Here is a 17,295-nt window from a genome sequence, read left to right on the forward strand (position 1 = left end):
TGGTTTTTATAAAGTATCAATTTTAAATAAATAATTGAAAGTTCAAAAGCTAAATAAGTATCATTTTCTAAATTTAGTAGTGAAGTTTTCAAAACACTAACATAAATATTCAGTGTTTTATAAACAGATTGAAAATATAAATTGTTAATGTTGGTCAAAAATATTATAACAACATTTGTTTTTTAAGTAATTATGAAGTATCAGATTAGAATTAATAATTGAATGTTCAAAAATGCAAAAAAGTATAATTTTCTTAATCTAGTATTAAAGGGTTCAAGACACTAACTTGAAAAATCAGTGTTTTATAAACAGTTCAAAATATTAATCAGATGTATTTAACAAAATTATCATATAAATGATTAGAAACTAATAAGATTCTAATTGCCAAAGATAACCTTAAGTCACAATATTACAAGTTAATGCTGCATACCAATTTTTTCATTAAGATTCAAAACAAATTTAATATTATTCACTATTATTATAAACCACAACATTGCATAAGTCCATTACTATTGTCAGCATCTTCTTGTTTATTTTCAACATTGGAGGTTGTTATTTTCCCCACAGGGTATGAACTCCAATTTATGTCTCACCAATCCTTGAGTGATCTGCATGGCTGCTTTCTAAAAAAATGTTTTCAATTAATTATAGATAAAGGTTGAATAATAACTTAAAAGTTTAGTGTTTTACAAGCAGATAACTATATAAATTGATAGTGTTGGTATAAACTATCATAAAAACATATGGTTTTTAGTAATTAGGAAATATCAGCTTAGATTAAATAATTAAATTTTCAAAATGCTAAATAGATATCACTTTCTTAATCTAGTTGTGGAGATTTCAAAACTCGAACTTGAGAATTGAGTGTTTTATAAACAGTTCAAAATATTAATCGGAGATATATTTGTCAAAATTACCATATGATTGTATGTTTTATGGTTTTTATAAAGTATCAATTTTAATAAATAATTGAAAGTTCAAAAGGCTAAATAAGTATCATTTTCTAAATTTAGTAGTGAAGTTTTCAAAACACTAACATAAAAAATCAGTGTTTTATAAACAGATTGAAAATATAAATTGTTAATGTTGGTCAAAAATATTATAACATTATTTGTTTTTTAGTAATATGAAGTATCAGCTTAGAATTAATAATTGAATGTTCAAAAATGCAAAAAAGTATAATTTTCTTAATCTAGTATTAAAGGGTTCAAGACACTAACTTGAAAAATCAGTGTTTTATAAACAGTTCAAAATATTAATCAGATGTATTTAACAAAATAATCATATAAATGATTAGAAACTAATAAGATTCTAATTGCCAAAGATAACCTTAAGTCACAATATTACAAGTTAATGCTGCATAACAATTTTGTCATTAAGATTCAAAACAAATTTAATATTATTCACTATTATTATAAACCACGAACATTGCATAAGTCCATTACTATTATCAGCATCTTCTTGTTTATTTTCAACATTGGAGGTTGTTACTTTCCCCACAGGGTATGAACTCCAATTTATGTCTCACCAATCCTTGAGTGATCTGCATGGCTGCTTTCTAAAAAACGTTTTCAATTAATTATAGATAAAGGTTGAATAATAACTTAAAAGTTTAGTGTTTTACAAGCAGCTAACTATATAAATTGATAGTGTTGGTATAAACTATCATAAAAACATATGGTTTTTAGTAATTAGGAAATATCAGCTTAGATTAAATAATTAAATTTTCAAAATGCTAAATAGATATCACTTTCTTAATCTAGTTGTGGAGATTTCAAAACTCGAACTTGAGAATTGAGTGTTTTATATACAGTTCAAAATATTAATCGGATATATATTTGTCAAAATTACCATATGATTGTATGTTTTATGGTTTTTATAAAGTATCAATTTTAAATAAATAATTGAAAGTTCAAAAGGCTAAATAAGTATCATTTTCTAAATTTAGAAGTGAAGTTTTCAAAACACTAACATAATATTCAGTGTTTTATAAACAGATTGAAAATATAAATTGTTAATGTTGGTCAAAAATATTATAACATTATTTGTTTTTTAGTAATTATGAAGTATCAGATTAGAATTAATAATTGAATGTTCAAAAATGCAAAAAAGTATAATTTTCTTAATCTAGTATTAAAGGGTTCAAGACACTAACTTGAAAAATCAGTGTTTTATAAACAGTTCAAAATATTAATCAGATGTATTAACAAAATTATCATATAAATGATTAAAACTAATAAGATTCTAATTGCCAAAGATAACCTTAAGAACAATATTACAAGTTAATGCTGCATAACAATTTTGTCATTAAGATTCAAAACAAATTTAATATTATTCACTATTATTATAAACCACGAACATTGCATAAGTCCATTACTATTGTCAGCATCTTCTTGTTTATTTTCAACATTGGAGGTTGTTACTTTCCCCACAGGGTATGAACTCCAATTTATGTCTCACCAATCCTTGAGTGATCTGCATGGCTGCTTTCTAAAAAAACGTTTTCAATTAATTATAGATAAAGGTTGAATAATAACTTAAAAGTTTAGTGTTTTACAAGCAGATAACTATATAAATTGATAATGTTGGTATAAACTATCATTAAAACATATGGTTTTTAGTAATTAGGAAATATCAGCTTAGATTAAATAATTAAATTTTCAAAATGCTAAATAGATATCACTTTCTTAATCTAGTTGTGGAGATTTCAAAACTCGAACTTGAGAATTGAGTTTTTATATACAGTTCAAAATATTAATCGGATATATATTTGTCAAAATTACCATATGATTGTATGTTTTATGGTTTTTATAAAGTATCAATTTTAAATAAATAATTGAAAGTTCAAAAGGCTAAATAAGTATCATTTTCTAAATTTAGAGTGAAGTTTTCAAAACACTAACATAAAAATTCAGTGTTTTATAAACAGATTGAAAATATAAATTGTTAATGTTGGTCAAAAATATTATAACATTATTTGTTTTTTAGTAATTATGAAGTATCAGATTAGAATTAATAATTGAATGTTCAAAAATGCAAAAAAGTATAATTTTCTTAATCTAGTATTAAAGGGTTCAAGACACTAACTTGAAAAATCAGTGTTTTATAAACAGTTCAAAATATTAATCAGATGTATTTAACAAAATATATATAAATGATTAGAAACTAATAAGATTCTAATTGCCAAAGATAACCTTAAGTCACAATATTACAAGTTAATGCTGCATACCAATTTTTTCATTAAGATTCAAAACAAATTTAATATTATTCACTATTATTATAAACCACGAACATTGCATAAGTCCATTACTATTGTCAGCATCTTCTTGTTTATTTTCAACATTGGAGGTTGTTATTTTCCCCACAGGGTATGAACTCCAATTTATGTCTCACCAATCCTTGAGTGATCTGCATGGCTGCTTTCTAAAAAAATGTTTTCAATTAATTATAGATAAAGGTTGAATAATAACTTAAAAGTTTAGTGTTTTACAAGCAGATAACAATATAAATTGATAATGTTGGTATAAACTATCATTAAAACATATGGTTTTTAGTAATTAGGAAATATCAGCTTAGATTAAATAATTAAATTTTCAAAATGCTAAATAGATATCACTTTCTTAATCTAGTTGTGGAGATTTCAAAACTCGAACTTGAGAATTGAGTTTTTATATACAGTTCAAAATATTAATCGGATATATATTTGTCAAAATTACCATATGATTGTATGTTTTATGGTTTTTATAAAGTATCAATTTTAAATAAATAATTGAAAGTTCAAAAGGCTAAATAAGTATCATTTTCTAAATTTAGTAGTGAAGTTTTCAAAACACTAACATAAAATATTCAGTGTTTTATAAACAGATTGAAAATATAAATTGTTAATGTTGGTCAAAAATATTATAACATTATTTGTTTTTTAGTAATTATGAAGTATCAGATTAGAATTAATAATTGAATGTTCAAAAATGCAAAAAAGTATAATTTTCTTAATCTAGTATTAAGGGTTCAAGACACTAACTTGAAAAATCAGTGTTTTATAAACAGTTCAAAATATTAATCAGATGTATTTAACAAAATTATCATATAAATGATTAAAACTAATAAGATTCTAATTGCCAAAGATAACCTTAAGAAACAATATTACAAGTTAATGCTGCATACCAATTTTTTCATTAAGATTCAAAACAAATTTAATATTATTCACTATTATTATAAACCACGAACATTGCATAAGTCCATTACTATTGTCAGCATCTTCTTGTTTATTTTCAACATTGGAGGTTGTTATTTTCCCCACAGGGTATGAACTCCAATTTATGTCTCACCAATCCTTGAGTGATCTGCATGGCTGCTTTCTAAAAAAACGTTTTCAATTAATTATAGATAAAGGTTGAATAATAACTTAAAAGTTTAGTGTTTTACAAGCAGCTAACTATATAAATTGATAGTGTTGGTATAAACTATCATAAAAACATATGGTTTTTAGTAATTAGGAAATATCAGCTTAGATTAAATAATTAAATTTCAAAATGCTAAATAGATATCACTTTCTTAATCTAGTTGTGGAGATTTCAAAACTCGAACTTGAGAATTGAGTGTTTTATAAACAGTTCAAAATATTAATCGGATATATATTTGTCAAAATTACCATATGATTGTATGTTTTATGGTTTTTATAAAGTATCAATTTTAATAAATAATTGAAAGTTCAAAAGGCTAAATAAGTATCATTTTCTAAATTTAGTAGTGAAGTTTTCAAAACACTAACATAAAATTCAGTGTTTTATAAACAGATTGAAAATATAAATTGTTAATGTTGGTCAAAAAATATTATACATTATTTGTTTTTTAGTAATTATGAAGTATCAGATTAGAATTAATAATTGAATGTTCAAAAATGCAAAAAAGTATAATTTTCTTAATCTAGTATTAAAGGGTTCAAGACACTAACTTGAAAAATCAGTGTTTTATAAACAGTTCAAAATATTAATCAGATGTATTTAACAAAATTATCATATAAATGATTAGAAACTAATAAGATTCTAATTGCCAAAGATAACCTTAAGAAACAATATTACAAGTTAATGCTGCATACAATTTTTTCATTAAGATTCAAAACAAATTTAATATTATTCACTATTATTATAAACCACGAACATTGCATAAGTCCATTACTATTGTCAGCATCTTCTTGTTTATTTTCAACATTGGAGGTTGTTACTTTCCCCACAGGTATGAACTCCAATTTATGTCTCACCAATGCTTGAGTGATCTGCATGGCTGCTTTCTAAAAAAACGTTTTCAATTAATTATAGATAAAGGTTGAATAATAACTTAAAAGTTTAGTGTTTTACAAGCAGATAACAATATAAATTGATATGTTGGTATAAACTATCATAAAAACATATGGTTTTTAGTAATTAGGAAATATCAGCTTAGATTAAATAATTAAATTTCAAAATGCTAAATAGATATCACTTTCTTAATCTAGTTGTGGAGATTTCAAAACTCGAACTTGAGAATTGAGTTTTTATATACAGTTCAAAATATTAATCGGATATATTTGTCAAAATTACCATATGATTGTATGTTTTATGGTTTTTATAAAGTATCAATTTTAAATAAATAATTGAAAGTTCAAAAGGCTAAATAAGTATCATTTTCTAAATTTAGTAGTGAAGTTTTCAAAACACTAACATAAATATCAGTGTTTTATAAACAGATTGAAAATATAAATTGTTAATGTTGGTCAAAAATATTATAACATTATTGTTTTTTAGTAATTATGAAGTATCAGATTAGAATTAATAATTGAATGTTCAAAAATGCAAAAAAGTATAATTTTCTTAATCTAGTATTAAAGGGTTCAAGACACTAACTTGAAAAATCAGTGTTTTATAAACAGTTCAAAATATTAATCAGATGTATTTAACAAAATAATAATATAAATGATTAGAAACTAATAAGATTCTAATTGCCAAAGATAACCTTAAGTCACAATATTACAAGTAATGCTGCATACCAATTTTTTCATTAAGATTCAAAACAAATTTAATATTATTCACTATTATTATAAACCACGAACATTGCATAAGTCCATTACTATTGTCAGCATCTTCTTGTTTATTTTCAACATTGGAGGTTGTTATTTTCCCCACAGGGTATGAACTCCAATTTATGTCTCACCAATCCTTGAGTGATCTGCATGGCTGCTTTCTAAAAAAACGTTTTCAATTAATTATAGATAAAGGTTGAATAATAACTTAAAAGTTTAGTGTTTTACAAGCAGATAACATATAAATTGATAATGTTGGTATAAACTATCATAAAAACATATGGTTTTTAGTAATTAGGAAATATCAGCTTAGATTAAATAATTAAATTTCAAAATGCTAAATAGATATCACTTTCTTAATCTAGTTGTGGAGATTTCAAAACTCGAACTTGAGAATTGAGTTTTTATATACAGTTCAAAATATTAATCGGATATATATTTGTCAAAATTACCATATGATTGTATGTTTTATGGTTTTTATAAAGTATCAATTTTAAATAAATAATTGAAAGTTCAAAAGGCTAAATAAGTATCATTTTCTAAATTTAGTAGTGAAGTTTTCAAACACTAACATAAAATTCAGTGTTTTATAAACAGATTGAAAATATAAATTGTTAATGTTGGTCAAAAATATCATAACATTATTTGTTTTTTAGTAATTATGAAGTATCAGATTAGAATTAATAATTGAATGTTCAAAAATGCAAAAAGTATAATTTTCTTAATCTAGTATTAAAGGGTTCAAGACACTAACTTGAAAAATCAGTGTTTTATAAACAGTTCAAAATATTAATCAGATGTATTTAACAAAATTATCATATAAATGATTAGAAACTAATAAGATTCTAATTGCCAAAGATAACCTTAAGTCACAATATTACAAGTTAATGCTGCATACCAATTTTTTCATTAAGATTCAAAACAAATTTAATATTATTCACTATTATTATAAACCACGAACATTGCATAAGTCCATTACTATTGTCAGCATCTTCTTGTTTATTTTCAACATTGGAGGTTGTTACTTTCCCCACAGGGTATGAACTCCAATTTATGTCTCACCAATCCTTGAGTGATCTGCATGGCTGCTTTCTAAAAAAACGTTTTCAATTAATTATAGATAAAGGTTGAATAATAACTTAAAAGTTTAGTGTTTTACAAGCAGCTAACTATATAAATTGATAGTGTTGGTATAAACTATCATAAAAACATATGGTTTTTAGTAATTAGGAAATATCAGCTTAGATTAAATAATTAAATTTTCAAAATGCTAAATAGATATCACTTTCTTAATCTAGTTGTGGAGATTTCAAAACTCGAACTTGAGAATTGAGTGTTTTATATACAGTTCAAAATATTAATCGGATATATATTTGTCAAAATTACCATATGATTGTATGTTTTATGGTTTTTATAAAGTATCAATTTTAAATAAATAATTGAAAGTTCAAAAGGCTAAATAAGTATCATTTTCTAAATTTAGTAGTGAAGTTTTCAAAACACTAACATAAATATTCAGTGTTTTATAAACAGATTGAAAATATAAATTGTTAATGTTGGTCAAAAATATTATACAACATTATTTGTTTTTTAGTAAATATGAAGTATCAGATTAGAATTAATAATTGAATGTTCAAAAATGCAAAAAAGTATAATTTTCTTAATCTAGTATTAAAGGGTTCAAGACACTAACTTGAAAAATCAGTGTTTTATAAACAGTTCAAAATATTAATCAGATGTATTTAACAAAATTATCATATAAATGATTAGAAACTAATAAGATTCTAATTGCCAAAGATAACCTTAAGAAACAATATTACAAGTTAATGCTGCATACAATTTTTTCATTAAGATTCAAAACAAATTTAATATTATTCACTATTATTATAAACCACGAACATTGCATAAGTCCATTACTATTGTCAGCATCTTCTTGTTTATTTTCAACATTGGAGGTTGTTATTTTCCCCACAGGGTATGAACTCCAATTTATGTCTCACCAATCCTTGAGTGATCTGCATGGCTGCTTTCTAAAAAAACGTTTTCAATTAATTATAGATAAAGGTTGAATAATAACTTAAAAGTTTAGTGTTTTACAAGCAGCTAACTATATAAATTGATAGTGTTGGTATAAACTATCATAAAACATATGGTTTTTAGTAATTAGGAAATATCAGCTTAGATTAAATAATTAAATTTCAAAATGCTAAATAGATATCACTTTCTTAATCTAGTTGTGGAGATTTCAAAACTCGAACTTGAGAATTGAGTTTTTTATAAACAGTTCAAAATATTAATCGGATATATATTTGTCAAAATTACCATATGATTGTATGTTTTATGGTTTTTATAAAGTATCAATTTTAATAAATAATTGAAAGTTCAAAAGGCTAAATAAGTATCATTTTCTAAATTTAGTAGTGAAGTTTTCAAACACTAACATAAAAATTCAGTGTTTTATAAACAGATTGAAAATATAAATTGTTAATGTTGGTCAAAAATATTATAACATTATTTGTTTTTTAGTAATTATGAAGTATCAGATTAGAATTAATAATTGAATGTTCAAAAATGCAAAAAAGTATAATTTTCTTAATCTAGTATTAAAGGGTTCAAGACACTAACTTGAAAAATCAGTGTTTTATAAACAGTTCAAAATATTAATCAGATGTATTTAACAAAATTATCATATAAATGATTAGAAACTAATAAGATTCTAATTGCCAAAGATAACCTTAAGTCACAATATTACAAGTTAATGCTGCATACAATTTTTTCATTAAGATTCAAAACAAATTTAATATTATTCACTATTATTATAAACCACGAACATTGCATAAGTCCATTACTATTGTCAGCATCTTCTTGTTTATTTTCAACATTGGAGGTTGTTACTTTCCCCACAGGGTATGAACTCCAATTTATGTCTCACCAATCCTTGAGTGATCTGCATGGCTGCTTTCTAAAAAAACGTTTTCAATTAATTATAGATAAAGGTTGAATAATAACTTAAAAGTTTAGTGTTTTACAAGCAGCTAACTATATAAATTGATAGTGTTGGTATAAACTATCATAAAAACATATGGTTTTTAGTAATTAGGAAATATCAGCTTAGATTAAATAATTAAATTTTCAAAATGCTAAATAGATATCACTTTCTTAATCTAGTTGTGGAGATTTCAAAACTCGAACTTGAGAATTGAGTTTTTATATACAGTTCAAAATATTAATCGGATATATATTTGTCAAAATTACCATATGATTGTATGTTTTATGGTTTTTATAAAGTATCAATTTTAAATAAATAATTGAAAGTTCAAAAGGCTAAATAAGTATCATTTTCTAAATTTAGTAGTGAAGTTTTCAAAACACTAACATAAAATTCAGTGTTTTATAAACAGATTGAAAATATAAATTGTTAATGTTGGTCAAAAATATTATAACATTATTTGTTTTTTAGTAATTATGAAGTATCAGATTAGAATTAATAATTGAATGTTCAAAAATGCAAAAAAGTATAATTTTCTTAATCTAGTATTAAAGGGTTCAAGACACTAACTTGAAAAATCAGTGTTTTATAAACAGTTCAAAATATTAATCAGATGTATTTAACAAAATTATCATATAAATGATTAGAAACTAATAAGATTCTAATTGCCAAAGATAACCTTAAGTCACAATATTACAAGTTAATGCTGCATAACAATTTTTTCATTAAGATTCAAAACAAATTTAATATTATTCACTATTATTATAAACCACGAACATTGCATAAGTCCATTACTATTGTCAGCATCTTCTTGTTTATTTTCAACATTGGAGGTTGTTACTTTCCCCACAGGGTATGAACTCCAATTTATGTCTCACCAATCCTTGAGTGATCTGCATGGCTGCTTTCTAAAAAAACGTTTTCAATTAATTATAGATAAAGGTTGAATAATAACTTAAAAGTTTAGTGTTTTACAAGCAGATAACAATATAAATTGATAATGTTGGTATAAACTATCATAAAAACATATGGTTTTTAGTAATTAGGAAATATCAGCTTAGATTAAATAATTAAATTGTCAAAATGCTAAATAGATATCACTTTCTTAATCTAGTTGTGGAGATTTCAAAACTCGAACTTGAGAATTGAGTGTTTTTATAAACAGTTCAAAATATTAATCGGAGATATATTTGTCAAATTACCATATGATTGTATGTTTTATGGTTTTTATAAAGTATCAATTTTAAATAAATAATTGAAAGTTCAAAAGCTAAATAAGTATCATTTTCTAAATTTAGTATTGAAGTTTTCAAAACACTAACATAAAAAATCAGTGTTTTATAAACAGATTGAAAATATAAATTGCTAATGTTGGTCAAAAATATCATAACAACATATGTTTTTAAGTAAATATAAAGTATCAGCTTAGAATTAATAATTGAATGTTCAAAAATGCAAAAAAGTATAATTTTCTTAATCTAGTATTAAAGGGTTCAAGACACTAACTTGAAAAATCAGTGTTTTATAAACAGTTCAAAATATTAATCAGATGTATTTAACAAATAATAATATAAATGATTAGAAACTAATAAGATTCTAATTGCCAAAGATAACCTTAAGTCACAATATTACAAGTTAATGCTGCATACCAATTTTTTCATTAAGATTCAAAACAAATTTAATATTATTCACTATTATTATAAACCACGAACATTGCATAAGTCCATTACTATTGTCAGCATCTTCTTGTTTATTTTCAACATTGGAGGTTGTTATTTCCCCACAGGTATGAACTCCAATTTATGTCTCACCAATCCTTGAGTGATCTGCATGGCTGCTTTCTAAAAAAACGTTTTCAATTAATTATAGATAAAGGTTGAATAATAACTTAAAAGTTTAGTGTTTTACAAGCAGCTAACTATATAAATTGATAGTGTTGGTATAAACTATCATAAAACATATGGTTTTTAGTAATTAGGAAATATCAGCTTAGATTAAATAATTAAATTTTCAAAATGCTAAATAGATATCACTTTCTTAATCTAGTTGTGGAGATTTCAAAACTCGAACTTGAGAATTGAGTTTTTATATACAGTTCAAAATATTAATCGGATATATATTTGTCAAAATTACCATATGATTGTATGTTTTATGGTTTTTATAAAGTATCAATTTTAAATAAATAATTGAAAGTTCAAAAGGCTAAATAAGTATCATTTTCTAAATTTAGTAGTGAAGTTTTCAAACACTAACATAAATATTCAGTGTTTTATAAACAGATTGAAAATATAAATTGTTAATGTTGGTCAAAAATATTATAACATTATTTGTTTTTTAGTAATTATGAAGTATCAGATTAGAATTAATAATTGAATGTTCAAAAATGCAAAAAAGTATAATTTTCTTAATCTAGTATTAAAGGGTTCAAGACACTAACTTGAAAAATCAGTGTTTTATAAACAGTTCAAAATATTAATCAGATGTATTTAACAAAATTATCATATAAATGATTAAAACTAATAAGATTCTAATTGCCAAAGATAACCTTAAGTCACAATATTACAAGTTAATGCTGCATAACATTTTTTCATTAAGATTCAAAACAAATTTAATATTATTCACTATTATTATAAACCACGAACATTGCATAAGTCCATTACTATTGTCAGCATCTTCTTGTTTATTTTCAACATTGGAGGTTGTTACTTTCCCCACAGGGTATGAACTCCAATTTATGTCTCACCAATGCTTGAGTGATCTGCATGGCTGCTTTCTAAAAAAACGTTTTCAATTAATTATAGATAAAGGTTGAATAATAACTTAAAAGTTTAGTGTTTTACAAGCAGATAACTATATAAATTGATAATGTTGGTATAAACTATCATAAAAACATATGGTTTTTAGTAATTAGGAAATATCAGCTTAGATTAAATAATTAAATGTTCAAAATGCTAAATAGATATCACTTTCTTAATCTAGTTGTGGAGATTTCAAAACTCGAACTTGAGAATTGAGTTTTTATAAACAGTTCAAAATATTAATCGGATATATATTTGTCAAAATTACCATATGATTGTATGTTTTATGGTTTTTATAAAGTATCAATTTTAAATAAATAATTGAAAGTTCAAAAGGCTAAATAAGTATCATTTTCTAAATTTAGTAGTGAAGTTTTCAAAACACTAACATAAATATTCAGTGTTTTATAAACAGATTGAAAATATAAATTGTTAATGTTGGTCAAAAATATTATAACATTATTTGTTTTTTAGTAATTATGAAGTATCAGATTAGAATTAATAATTGAATGTTCAAAAATGCAAAAAAGTATAATTTTCTTAATCTAGTATTAAAGGGTTCAAGACACTAACTTGAAAAATCAGTGTTTTATAAACAGTTCAAAATATTAATCAGATGTATTTAACAAAATTATCATATAAATGATTAGAAACTAATAAGATTCTAATTGCCAAAGATAACCTTAAGTCACAATATTACAAGTTAATGCTGCATACCAATTTTTTCATTAAGATTCAAAACAAATTTAATATTATTCACTATTATTATAAACCACGAACATTGCATAAGTCCATTACTATTGTCAGCATCTTCTTGTTTATTTTCAACATTGGAGGTTGTTATTTTCCCCACAGGGTATGAACTCCAATTTATGTCTCACCAATCCTTGAGTGATCTGCATGGCTGCTTTCTAAAAAAACGTTTTCAATTAATTATAGATAAAGGTTGAATAATAACTTAAAAGTTTAGTGTTTTACAAGCAGATAACAATATAAATTGATAATGTTGGTATAAACTATCATAAAAACATATGGTTTTTAGTAATTAGGAAATATCAGCTTAGATTAAATAATTAAATTGTCAAAATGCTAAATAGATATCACTTTCTTAATCTAGTTGTGGAGATTTCAAAACTCGAACTTGAGAATTGAGTGTTTTATAAACAGTTCAAAATATTAATCGGAGATATATTTGTCAAATTACCATATGATTGTATGTTTTATGGTTTTTATAAAGTATCAATTTTAAATAAATAATTGAAAGTTCAAAAGGCTAAATAAGTATCATTTTCTAAATTTAGTATTGAAGTTTTCAAACACTAACATAAAAAATCAGTGTTTTATAAACAGATTGAAAATATAAATTGCTAATGTTGGTCAAAAATATCATAACAACATATGTTTTTAAGTAAATATAAAGTATCAGCTTAGAATTAATAATTGAATGTTCAAAAATGCAAAAAGTATAATTTTCTTAATCTAGTATTAAAGGGTTCAAGACACTAACTTGAAAAATCAGTGTTTTATAAACAGTTCAAAATATTAATCAGATGTATTTAACAAAATAATATAAATGATTAGAAACTAATAAGATTCTAATTGCCAAAGATAACCTTAAGTCACAATATTACAAGTTAATGCTGCATACAATTTTGTCATTAAGATTCAAAACAAATTTAATATTATTCACTATTATTATAAACCACGAACATTGCATAAGTCCATTACTATTGTCAGCATCTTCTTGTTTATTTTCAACATTGGAGGTTGTTACTTTCCCCACAGGGTATGAACTCCAATTTATGTCTCACCAATCCTTGAGTGATCTGCATGGCTGCTTTCTAAAAAAACGTTTTCAATTAATTATAGATAAAGGTTGAATAATAACTTAAAAGTTTAGTGTTTTACAAGCAGATAACATATAAATTGATAATGTTGGTATAAACTATCATAAAAACATATGGTTTTTAGTAATTAGGAAATATCAGCTTAGATTAAATAATTAAATTTTCAAAATGCTAAATAGATATCACTTTCTTAATCTAGTTGTGGAGATTTCAAAACTCGAACTTGAGAATTGAGTTTTTTATACAGTTCAAAATATTAATCGGATATATATTTGTCAAAATTACCATATGATTGTATGTTTTATGGTTTTTATAAAGTATCAATTTTAAATAAATAATTGAAAGTTCAAAAGGCTAAATAAGTATCATTTTCTAAATTTAAGTGAAGTTTTCAAAACACTAACATAAATATTCAGTGTTTTATAAACAGATTGAAAATATAAATTGTTAATGTTGGTCAAAATATTATAACATTATTTGTTTTTTAGTAATTATGAAGTATCAGATTAGAATTAATAATTGAATGTTCAAAAATGCAAAAAGTATAATTTTCTTAATCTAGTATTAAAGGGTTCAAGACACTAACTTGAAAAATCAGTGTTTTATAAACAGTTCAAAATATTAATCAGATGTATTTAACAAAATTATCATATAAATGATTAGAAACTAATAAGATTCTAATTGCCAAAGATAACCTTAAGTCACAATATTACAAGTTAATGCTGCATACCAATTTTTTCATTAAGATTCAAAACAAATTTAATATTATTCACTATTATTATAAACCACGAACATTGCATAAGTCCATTACTATTGTCAGCATCTTCTTGTTTATTTTCAACATTGGAGGTTGTTATTTCCCCACAGGGTATGAACTCCAATTTATGTCTCACCAATCCTTGAGTGATCTGCATGGCTGCTTTCTAAAAAAACGTTTTCAATTAATTATAGATAAAGGTTGAATAATAACTTAAAAGTTTAGTGTTTTACAAGCAGCTAACTATATAAATTGATAGTGTTGGTATAAACTATCATAAAAACATATGGTTTTTAGTAATTAGGAAATATCAGCTTAGATTAAATAATTAAATTTTCAAAATGCTAAATAGATATCACTTTCTTAATCTAGTTGTGGAGATTTCAAAACTCGAACTTGAGAATTGAGTGTTTTATAAACAGTTCAAAATATTAATCGGAGATATATTTGTCAAATATTACCATATGATTGTATGTTTTTATGGTTTTTATAAAGTATCAATTTTAAATAAATAATTGAAAGTTCAAAAGGATAAATAAGTATCATTTTCTAAATTTAGTAGTGAAGTTTTCAAAACACTAACATAAATATTTAGTGTTTTATAAACAGATTGAAAATATAAATTGTTAATGGTGGTCAAAAATATTATAACAATATTTGTTTATTAGTACATTATGAAGTATCAGCTTAGAATTAATAATTGAATGTTCAAAATGCAAAAAAGTATAATTTTCTTAATCTAGTATTAAAGGGTTCAAGACACTAACTTGAAAAATCAGTGTTTCATAACAGTTCAAAATATTAATCAGATGTATTTAAAAAATTATCATATAAATGATTAGAAACTAATAAGATTCTAATTGCCAAAGATAACCTTAAGTCACAATATTACAAGTTAATGCTGCATACCATTTTTTTTCATTAAGATTCAAAACAATTTAATATTATTCACTATTATTATAAACCACAAACCATTGCATAAGTCCATTACTATTGTCAGCATCTTCTTGTTTATTTTCAACATTGGAGGTTGTTACTTTCCCCACAGGGTATGAACTCCAATTTATGTCTCCACCAATGCCTTGAGTGATCTGCATAGGCTGCTTTCTAAAAAAACGTTTTCAATTAATTATAGATAAAGGTTGAATAATAACTTAAAAGTTTAGTGTTTTACAAGCAGATAACACTTTAAATTGATAATGTTGGTATAAACTATCATAAAAACATATGGTTTTTTAGTAATTAGGAATATCACTTAGATTAAATAATTAAATGTTCAAAATGCTAAATAGAGTATCACTTTCTTAATCTAGTTGTGGAGATTCAAAACTCGAACTTGAGAATTGAGTGTTTTATAACAGTTCAAAATAGTAATCGGATATATTTGTCAAATATACCATATGATTGTATGTTTTATGGTTTTTATAAAGTATCAATTTTAAATAAATAATTGAAAGTTCAAAAGGCTAAATAAGTATCATTTTTCTAAATTTAGTAGTGAAGTTTTTCAAAACACTAACATAAATATTTAGTGTTTATAAACAGATTGAAAATATAAATTGTTAATGTTGGTCAAAAATATTATACCAACATATTGTTTTATTAGTAATTATAAGTATCAGCTTAGAATTAATAATTGACTGTTCAAAAATGCAAAAAGTATAATTTTCTTAATCTAGTATTAAAGGGTTCAAGACACTAACTTGAAAAATCAGTGTTTTATAAACAGTTCAAATATTAATCAGATTTATTTAACAAAATTATCATATAAATGATTAAAAACTAATAAGATTCTAATTGCCAAAGATACCCTTAAGTCACAATATTACAAGTTAATGCTGCAGACCATTTTTTTCATTAAGATTCAAAACAAATTTAATATTATTCACTTTTACTATAAACCACGAACATTGCATAAGTCCATTACTATTGTCAGCATCTTCTTGTTTATTTTCAACATTGGAGGTTGTTTACTTTCCCCACAGGGTATGAACTCCAATTTATGTCTCACCATCCTTGAGTGATCTGCATGGCTGCTTTCTAAAAAAACGTTTTCAATTAATTATAGATAAAGGTTGAATAATAACTTAAAAGTTTAGTGTTTACAAAGCAGATAACCATATAATTGATAATGTTGGTATAACCTATCATAAAAACATATGGTTTTTAGTAATTAGGAATATCAGCTTAGATTAAATAATTAAATATTCAAAATGCTAAATAGATATCACTTTCTTAATCTAGTTGTGGAGATTTCAAAACTCGAACTTGAGGATTGAGTTTTTTATATACAGTTCAAAATATTATTCGGATATATATTTGTCAAAAATTACCATATGATTGTATGTTTTATGGTTTTTATAAAGTATCAATATAAATAATAATTGAAAGTTCAAAAGGCTAAATAAGTATCATTTTCTAAATTTAGAAGTGAAGTTTTTCAAAACACTAACATAAATATTCAGTGTTTTATAAACAGATTGAAAATATAAATTGCTAATGTTGGTCAAAAATATTATACAACATATTGTTTTTAAGTAATATAAAGTATCAGATTAGAATTAATAATTGAATGTTCAAAAATGCAAAAAAGTATAATTTTCTTAATCTAGTATTAAAGTGGTTCAAGACACTAACTTGAAAAATCAGTGTTTTATAAACAGTTCAAAATATTAATCAGATGTATTTAACACAAATTATCATATAAATGATTAGAAACTAATAAGATTCTAATTGCCAACGATGACCTTAAGAAACAAGATTACAGCTAATGATGGTTACCAATTTTTTCATTAAGATTCAAATAAATTTAATATTATTCACCATTATTATAAACCACAATCATT

This window comes from Rhopalosiphum maidis, chromosome 3 (genome assembly GCF_003676215.2).
Source record: "Rhopalosiphum maidis isolate BTI-1 chromosome 3, ASM367621v3, whole genome shotgun sequence".
Taxonomy (NCBI): domain Eukaryota; kingdom Metazoa; phylum Arthropoda; class Insecta; order Hemiptera; family Aphididae; genus Rhopalosiphum; species Rhopalosiphum maidis.